This window comes from Mirounga angustirostris, unplaced genomic scaffold, assembly GCF_029215605.1.
Source record: "Mirounga angustirostris isolate CCGP_5_RB_7025 unplaced genomic scaffold, mMirAng1.0.hap1 SCAF_10, whole genome shotgun sequence".
NCBI lineage: Eukaryota > Metazoa > Chordata > Mammalia > Carnivora > Phocidae > Mirounga > Mirounga angustirostris.
This window is the reverse complement of record NW_026991718.1, coordinates 52697392-52706507: the sequence shown is the minus strand read 5'-3', so window position 1 is coordinate 52706507 and position 9116 is coordinate 52697392. Positions and strand designations below refer to the sequence as shown.

General features: G+C 43.5%; 1 protein-coding gene across 2 annotated transcripts in view; it reads left to right on the top strand.

Moving 5' to 3' along the window:
- The window catches only part of ANTXR1 (ANTXR cell adhesion molecule 1), a 248972-nt gene that overhangs the window by 4746 nt on the left and 235110 nt on the right, over positions 1-9116 (top strand). The window lies entirely within an intron of this gene.

Below are 9116 nucleotides of genomic sequence, written 5' to 3'. Positions count from 1 at the left end.
TTCTCAACCAGGAGCAAGACTTCATAATGATAACCTAGACTACCACAGTAACACAATAGGGCATTATTAGTGGCTTTGGCGACGGGGCTGGTGGACTGGGCTTCACAAGGCTTTATACTGATGGAATTTCATGTTCATTTAAACATGCTTTTCTGGTTACAGTCAGGAAAAGTAGATTGCTGGGAATTCAATCAAGGATTTGAAAAGTCAGATTTGGAAGGTTCTATCCAGAGAAAAACAGGCAAGGAGCAGCTAGCCTCCTTGAAGTCTTCCAGGGGTCCTCTAAGATTAATGCACCCTGTTGACTGACCCACGGATATAAATGTAGCTTTCCATTCTCCCAGGGCTCCTCTGTCATGATACTATACGTTTATGTATCATATAGTGGTCTATTTTGTAGAGAACGATTAGTTACATAAATGGAAAAAGTGGCTTCTCCACCATGAGTCTTGGGGAAGGGCTGGCTATATTCATGTGCGCCCTAAAGACTTCAAAAATAGATGGTGTCGATAGCAGGAGGAGTGGAGGAGACAGTGGGGTGGAGAGGCCAGTAAGCACTGAATAGCTTTATTGATAGGACTTTCCAAAGCCACAGCCTGCCACCCAGTATATCCTTATATCTGTAAAGGCCCTCCACAGGCTTGACGTGGGTTCCTTTCCCATTGGAGCCCCCATACTCCTCCCTCTGCTACTTCCTTTCTGTCCAGCACCAGTTTTCTCTTTCTCTTCCCCCACCGCAAGGGGACCCCATTTTGCCGCTCACCCAGAATTCCACCCTTAGCACCACAATCAGATGATCCCAGACTGGTGATGATCTGTAGGACCACTGCTATGTGTTACTCTCCAGGGACATGGTCATTAAACAGATGTTTGTAGCATTAGACTGGAAATTTCACCATCGGGTATGGTATCATTTTCCTGAGAAAATACCTCTGGGTTCGCAACTACTGACTTACAGAAGAAACCTTTCGAGTCAGAACTAAAGTCTCCCAACACTTACGCATTCTCACAAGTGCCCCGAAGACAAGCTTGCTTGGTAGCTAAGGCAAAGCACTAGTGTCCCGAGTTTACAGATGAGAAAATTGTTAACCCTCTGTTCAACCCACTGGATTAAGGACCTGCGCAAGGACGATGTCTGCTCCTGACTCCCAGCCCTGCTCTTTCCACTCATTTCTGCCCTGTGTAGTTGGGTTATAATGAGAAGCACATAGCAGTCCAACTAGAGGAACTGGGTAGATTCCAGGAATTAAAAATCCCTGCATCAGGGTTTCAGTAAATGATGGTGCATAAGGCAGTCCACATTATTTAATTGAGGAGCTACTGCTCTGCTGTCAGATCAGCTATAGTTGATTGAAAGTTTCAGGGACTCCAACCCCCTGCAGCCCACGGAGATCCTTCAGAGATCTGGGGGGTTAACTGATGGTTAGGACTCTAAGGTACATTCAGGATATCTGATGAAGATGCGCTTAAAGGTCCAATAAATTGTTAATTTGTTCAGATTGAATCTGATAGAAAAAGGAACTTTGACTCTGTAGATGTGTTGAAACAGAAGTAGCTTGTTTTCAGGAATACTTAGGAAGAGGGCTTCGAGAAATGAAATTGCAAAATTAGCTCTGAATAAGGAAACAAAGAGTCCATTACAAGATATCCTGAAAATGCTACAATAATAATTCTAAAAGGCATCATTAAAAAAAAAAGTTTCTCAGGGGCCAGGAATCTCTCTTTTCTTTCCTTCCTTCTTCCTTCCTTCCTCTTCCTTCCTTCCCTCCTTCCTTTCTTTCTTTTCTTTTTGTTGTTCTTTTCTTTTCCTTCCTTCCTTTTCTTTTTTCTTTCCTTTCTTTCTTTCTTCCTTCCTCCCTTCCTTCTTTCCCCCTTCCTTCTTTCCTTCCTTCCTTCCTTTCTTTCTCTTCTTGTATTGAAATGGATTTTATGGTTGGTTTTAAATGTTTCTCCAGTTAGGTTCCAGGTTTGGAGAGGACTTATTAGACTAGGTAATAGTTGGTAGAACTGCTTACAAATTGGAAGGTTTGGCATGTGGGCCAAAAATAAAAATAAATAAGGCTAAGTGTTTTGTTTTGTATTTCTGTCTGGGTCAGCCAAGTAATTACCTCTAGTTTCCTTAGCTATGGAGACCTGGTAAAACTCAGTGTCAAGCTGAGAATAGAATCCAGGAGTGCTGGAGGAAGGTGCCCGTCCTAAGATAACCTGTAGTTATCTTCAAGTGTTAAAGGGCTCCCAGAGGTCCAGAAGCAAACTCTGGCAACCCTTTGCAAGACTTGGCTGTCACATAAATGCAAATGGGATTTGCTTTCTGCTAATTTAGAATGTGTGTCTATTTTTGATGTGTGGCCAAGAGAACTGGATTTTGCCTTTCCCAGCGATCACTCAGCAACAAAAGACACAGTAGATATTTGGACATTTCCTGACATGTTTCCCAGACATGCCAGTTTCATACTGAAAAAAGTAATCGGGTTTCTTCAGTTTGGCTGATACTTACATTCATTTGGCATAAATGCTTTTTCAATTCCAATCACAAGTGTGTACTCAACTAAAGATATGGATAACAGTGTCAGTTGCAAGCAATGTCCCATTCTGGGAGCTGCAAAGAATATAAAAGAAGCAAGAAGCAGTCCCAGACTATTTGCTTTTTAGGGAGAAGGACATTAGAAGGACTCGAGGCAGCCAAAGCTAAAGGCTCCTAGAGGATTTGGGGTAGGGGGCAAGTAAAGTCAATTTTAGATCAACAATAAGGAAAAATAATAAGTTACATTTACTGAGCCCTTGCTACCTGCCAGGCACTGTGGTTAAGCGCTTTCCCTGTATTACCCCATTTAGTCTTTACAACCACATAAGGTTAGTACAGTCATGATCACCATTTGACACATGAAGAAACTGAGGTTTAGAAGGGTCAGCCAAGGTCACTCTACGTGGTGAAACTCAGCCTCAAACTGAAGCCACTCTGACTCACGATCTACGCACAAAGATGAAAAATATCTAAACATGCAAAAGAACGTTGAATCAATCAGGATATGTTAAGTTATGCTGTGGTAACAAACCATCCCCCAAATCTCTGTGACTAGAAGCAACAAAGGTCTAAACCTTGGTTTATAATCTCTGCCTACTCTGCATGTCAGATGGGGGTCAGCAGGGGCTCTGCTCACGGTAGTTGTTCTGGGAGCCACGCTGGTGGAGATGCCTTCTTAACAGCAGCTTCCACCATCACAGCGGCAAGGGAAGAAAATGCCAGAGGGTTTCTCACTGGCGATGAAATGCTCCAGTAGGAGTTGATACGCATCCTTCCACTGACAACCCCTTGGTCAGAACTAGTCACTTGGCCTCACCCTATGGAAAGAGGGTGAAAAATTCCGTCTTCCCGTGTATCTAAAAGGAGAGGAAAGCCAGATATGGGTGGCCATTAAAAACCTTTACTGCAAACATATAATTATACACTGCTTTGGCCTGAGTAAGCAAGAAAGGAGCAGTCAGTGAGAGAGGGCAAAGATAATTAAGACTGATGGGAAAGGGTTGGTTTTGAGCGAGATCTTGTATTTATTCATCAACCGGGATTACTGTCAGATGTGATAGTTCAAATCCGCCCATGAGGCAGTGACTGGCTCCTGCTCTTTTCCTCCCTCCCCATTCCTCCCACATCTTAGCGGGCAGAGAATGAAATTAGATTAAATGGAAAGCAGAAATGGAGGTTGGACAAGCACCCCTGCCACCTTTGTATTACATGAATATCTGAAAACTAAGAATCTCTTTTTCCATAGTTTATGGAATATGAGGGAATATGAGAGGCTGGCGAGGGAGAACAGCCCCCGGGACACTGCAGCAGCTAGTCAAGAGGATGCCCGAGTATTGAGGAGGCTGATTCAAAGCTTGAATCAAATACCAAATGTGTTTCTCAGTAGGGTGCTGTTGGCATTGTTGGTGGGACATTTTTTCAGTATGGGGCGCTGTAGGATGCTTAGCATTTCTGATCCTTACCTTGGAAATGCCATTAGCCTTCCTGGTCATTGTGATAACCAATAAATAAATGCCTCCACATTTATTTCTGAATGCCTTGCTATGAGATGATACCACCCAGGTTGTGAACCCCTGACTGAAAGACTGCAGGGTGGAGTAAGACATGGCAATAATGTTGATTCCTAGCACCCCTGGACTACCTCTGAGCATTTTGTCTGGAAGAAATGAGAAGGTTTCAGTGATAAGGGCCAGTGGAAATTGTAGACCTTAGGAATGAATGGGTTCAATCAGTAGTTCTCAACCAAGGACCAAATCAGAATCTGAGGAGGCCGGGCAAGCATGTCTATTTTGGAAAAGCTTCCCAGGTGATTCTAATGTGGGTCTTTCCCTCCCACAATAAGTGGTAAGATTGAACAGGAAGACAAGGAAAGCTGCCCCATAATGATGGCCTTTCTCCTCTATGGTGAGGATGTAGCTGAGGCAGCAGGCACCTCAGAAATGGACACCAAGCAGTGCTCTTTAGACAATGGTAGGAAAGCCCAACCTGATATGGAGAAGACAGAGCGGAGGTCAGGTAGGCCATGCACTGCCCTCTAGTGTTACCAGGCTCTAGCATGTGTGCTTACATATCTAAGCCGTGGTACTTGCTAGGACAGTCCTTTGTCCCCTTTCTGTCAAGACCTCATGCATGAAATGTGGCCCTGGGGCCTTATGGGAACGAACCAAGACTCAAGCACAAGGTTTAAGAGAGCCAACTTCAGAATCAGACATCACTGGCTTTAAACACCAGCTCAGCCTTTTCACCAAGCTTTGTGACCTTGGTGAAAATTACTTAGCCTCTCTGAACCTCAGTCTTCTAATCAATAAGATAGGTATTAACATTTTGGCCTCACAGAAGTGTTGTAAAGTGTTGTAAATAATATTAGATTAAAACCTTTCATGAAGTATTGACAGATGGTTATGGTGATGATGCTGGTGGTGGTGGTAAATACCCCAGGAGAAAGGGGGTGTGGTCCTCTAACAAAAGACACCTCTGTAGATTCCGAGCAGAACTGCCTGGTTAGGGGAAGGAAAACACCAATTCACTGCAGAATTTTCAAACTATGCTAAACTTATGGAATTACAAAATGCCCAAGAGGTCCCTGGTTCTCAAAGATTTCACAGCTTAGTAGAAGAGACAAAGGGCTGGGGAAACAGTTGGTGAAATTAATTTTGGTCGAGATGAGAGAGCCTTAGGAAGCTTCATATAGGTGGTAGCTTTGGATCTGGAACTTGAACATATAGCAGGATTTTGTCAGGTGACCAAGTTAAAACAAGGACATTTCTAGCAAAGGGGTAATGTACAGGAATGCAAAGTGACCCACATCCCTTGTGATGTAAGCATGACAGGGAAAGTAACAGGGAAAGAATCTGACAAGAGTGGATTTTTTCTCATATCAGCAATAGGTTATGGGATTAAAGTTTTCTACAGACAAAAGTAGCAAGCTTATGTATGTGTTTTATCTATATCTCACTTATTCTTGTAGTAGGAATGAGGAAAAGAGTAAATGAAATTGAGAACTCTTTTGTAGTGAGGAGCTTAGGACCTGATTTGCATGGGATGTGGGAGAGGAAAGCATTGAGAGGGTAAAGAGTAGGTTTCAGAAGGAAAGAGGGCTTGGTGTGGACATGTTGAGTCTGAACACATAGGACATTTGGGTGGAGATGCTGAGTAGGCCTTTGGATTTATACAATGGGACCGAGAATAAAGACTTGAGTGGCGTTAGCCCAAGGATAGTAGTGGATATGAATAATAAATAATATCGAGATAATATCAAGATACTATCAGGATTTTTTAAATGTCAAGAAGAGGTGGAGTTTAATGACAAAGTTGGCCAGGGTCCAGCCTTAGAGGAATTGCTAACAGGAATGTCTTTGCCAAAGAAGAAACTCCACTAAATAGTGCCGAGAAGTTGCTAGAACAGTCAGAAGAGAACCAGCAAAGAATTGTACCACTGAGGCAAGGAGAGAGAATTTCAGGGGAGGGATGATCCATTGTTTCTCCCCTAATATCATCTCCCCTTCTATTTCTAGTCTTGGTGAGTGACATCACCATAAACCCAGCCACTTAGACCAAAGATCTGGGAGTCATCTTTCTCATACTGCAAGGCCAGGCAACACCTGCCCCGATATCTCTCCTGTGATCTTCCCACATGACCCCATTCTCTGCCTTTTCAGTGCCTTAGCTCAGGCCCTTTCCATTTCTCAACCAGTTCTCTGAAACATTCTCTAAATTGGTCTCCTTACCCACTTTCTTTACCCTTCCCCACCTTGTATTCTTGACAATGGCACCAAATTGATCTTTTTAGAACACAAATCTAATCTTGACATCTTCCCCAAAACTCTTTTAGGATAAAATGTGAACTCCTTAGCAAGGTATTCAAGAGCCTTATTGCTCAGGCCACTATGTATTTCCCTAGTTTCATCTCTTACCACACCCCCACAGCCCACACACTTGTAACTTCCAACAAAACTGTACTATGCCGTTCCCTGAACTAACCCATGCACTTTCTTCCCTATAGCTAATGCCCCTCATCAGCACTCCCATCTTTACATAGGTGATGCCCTCTTACCCTTTGAGATGATCATTGGTACTTGGCCCCTCCTATCACTAATTGTGGGCTCCCTGTGGTGCAAAAAAATTAAGAACAATCACCTCTCTACATTACATCTTCATTCAGAATCTCTTCCTTGTTCAGATTCTCTCAACCTCATAACAAATCATATTGCTTGATAAGCAGCAGAGCAGTCAATTATCAAGAGATGGAGAATAATAACCCTTAGTGTTTGTGCTCTGGAGTCTCGTTCAGTGGCCTTTCTGCTTTTCCTCAAACCCTGATGCTCAACCGTATACAGCTCCAATGAATAAATACCTGTAGGAACCACCTGGAATAGGGCTTTCCCAAGATCTTGGTGCCAAAGGATTCTGATCAGAATCATAGTCATCCTGCTATCACTTCTCACATACAAGATAATGCAAATACCAAGTTTATGGAAATCACATAGCAAATAAAAGTGAGGCATCCCATAACTGTAACTACACACCAGTCAAAATAATAAAAGGAAATTCAAGATGCCATTGGACAGCCATAATCTAACCACTAATCAATAAATGCATGGCCCAGGACATTACCGGCTTATGCTTCTTGTCCCAGCACAATTATTAATGGCGTCTTATTTTACTCTTGAAAATGTCTGTTTGGATTTTAAATTATATGGTCATCCTGAGTACTAGCTGTCATAAAAGACAGGATCAAAGAAACAAAAGCGGAGATGATTGAAGACCAAACTGCAGAAGCCCCTTGTACATTTTACTCCATTAACGTGGTCAACCAATTCAGCACTCCTGATTCCCTTCAAGTGCCCCAATTTTAAGCCTTTCCTGGTATCCCCACTCCCAAATTCCCATAACAATTTGTGGAAATTTTCTAGTACTTCTCACTATCTTAGCTCCTAACACTGTAAATTGTAATTGTGCATTTCCTGACCCCTCGGTGGAGAGGCAATGTTGCCTAAGTGTAAAGAGCACAGGTTTAAATGCCCGAAAGGAGACGACAAACACAGTGTTCAGACTAAAAGTGTGGACTCTAGGGCCAGAACCACCCGTGTTCAAATTCCAACTCTACCACTTAACTAGCTGTGTGTCCTTGAGCAAGTTACTTAACCTCTTTGTGAACTCGGTTTCCCCATTTGTAAAAAAAAAAAAAAAAGGAGGGGCGCCTGGGTGGCTCATTCGTTAAGCGTCTGCCTTGGGCTCGGGTCATGATCTCAGGGTCCTGGGATCGAGCCCCGCGTCGGGCTCCCTGCTCGGCGGGAAGCCTGCTTCTCCCTCTCCCACTCCCCCTGCTTGTGTTCCCTCTCTCGCTGTGTCTCTCTCTGTCAAATAAATAAATATCTTGAAAAAAAAAAAAAGAGAGATAACATTATCACATGAGTGGTTGTGCCCAGAACAGAATCCCATGAGCATGTAGAAAGTGCTCACGAAGTGCTAGCTACTATTACTTTTTTTTTTTTTTTAAGATTTTATTTATTTGACAGAGAGAGACACAGCGAGAGAGGGAACAAAAGCAGCGGGAGTGGGAGAGGGAGAAGCAGGTCTCCCGCGGAGCGGGGAGCCCGATGTGGGGCCCGATCCCAGGACCCTGGGACCACAACCTGAGCCAAAGGCAGACACTTAACGACTGAGCCACCCAGGTGCCCCGTAGCTACTATTACTAAACGGCGATGCGTGTACAGGGCTCAGCACGATGCCTGCTGCTTAGTAAGTACTTAAGAAATATCAAGTGTTGGAATTATTCGTCTTTATAGATGCAAAAGGACCCACTAGCATTCAAAAGTCAGTTTGTGGAAATAATAAATAGTATGTGTCGTATTTATGCATATTATAAATACATCCAGCAAGATGAGAACTGAGAAAGGCCATATGCTTGAGCAGAAATAAAGGCATTGGTGACTTTTGGAAGTGCACTGTCAGGGCATCATAAATGATGAAATTAAAATTTAATGAGCGGGGCGCCTGGGTGGCTCAGTTGGTTAAGCAACTGCCTTCGGCTCAGGTCGTGATCCTGGAGTCCCGGGATCGAGTCCCACATCGGGCTGCCTGCTCGGCAGGGAGTCTGCTTCTCCCTCTGACCCTCCCGACCCTCCCCCCTCTCATGCTCTCTCTCACTCACTCTCTCCAATAAATAAATAAAATCTTAAAAAAAAAAAATTTAAAAAAAAATTTAATGAGCTGAGGATCTTAGTGGGAGATAAGAAAAAAAGTTCGTTTATGACTTCTGAAAAGGACGCTGAACATACACAGCACCTCCCCCACTATCATCTACAACTGCCCCACCCCCCTAAAAGAGAAAGTCTTAAGGAGGCATCTGGGAGAAACCTGCATCAGGTCCAAAGATGAAGGACATTGACATTGACATGCTGCACACTTCTAAGAAATTCCACTAGAAACAGATGGACTGAGTTTGAAGGAGGTCAGCCAGGATCTACTTTCCACACTGTTGCCAAGTTGTAGAAAACACGTAGAGGAAGATTTAGAAAGAGCCCCAAGAACAGTCCCAAATCTGAAAGTGAGTTTGAAGTAAAGAGTGGGACATAAGAGGGATGGGAAC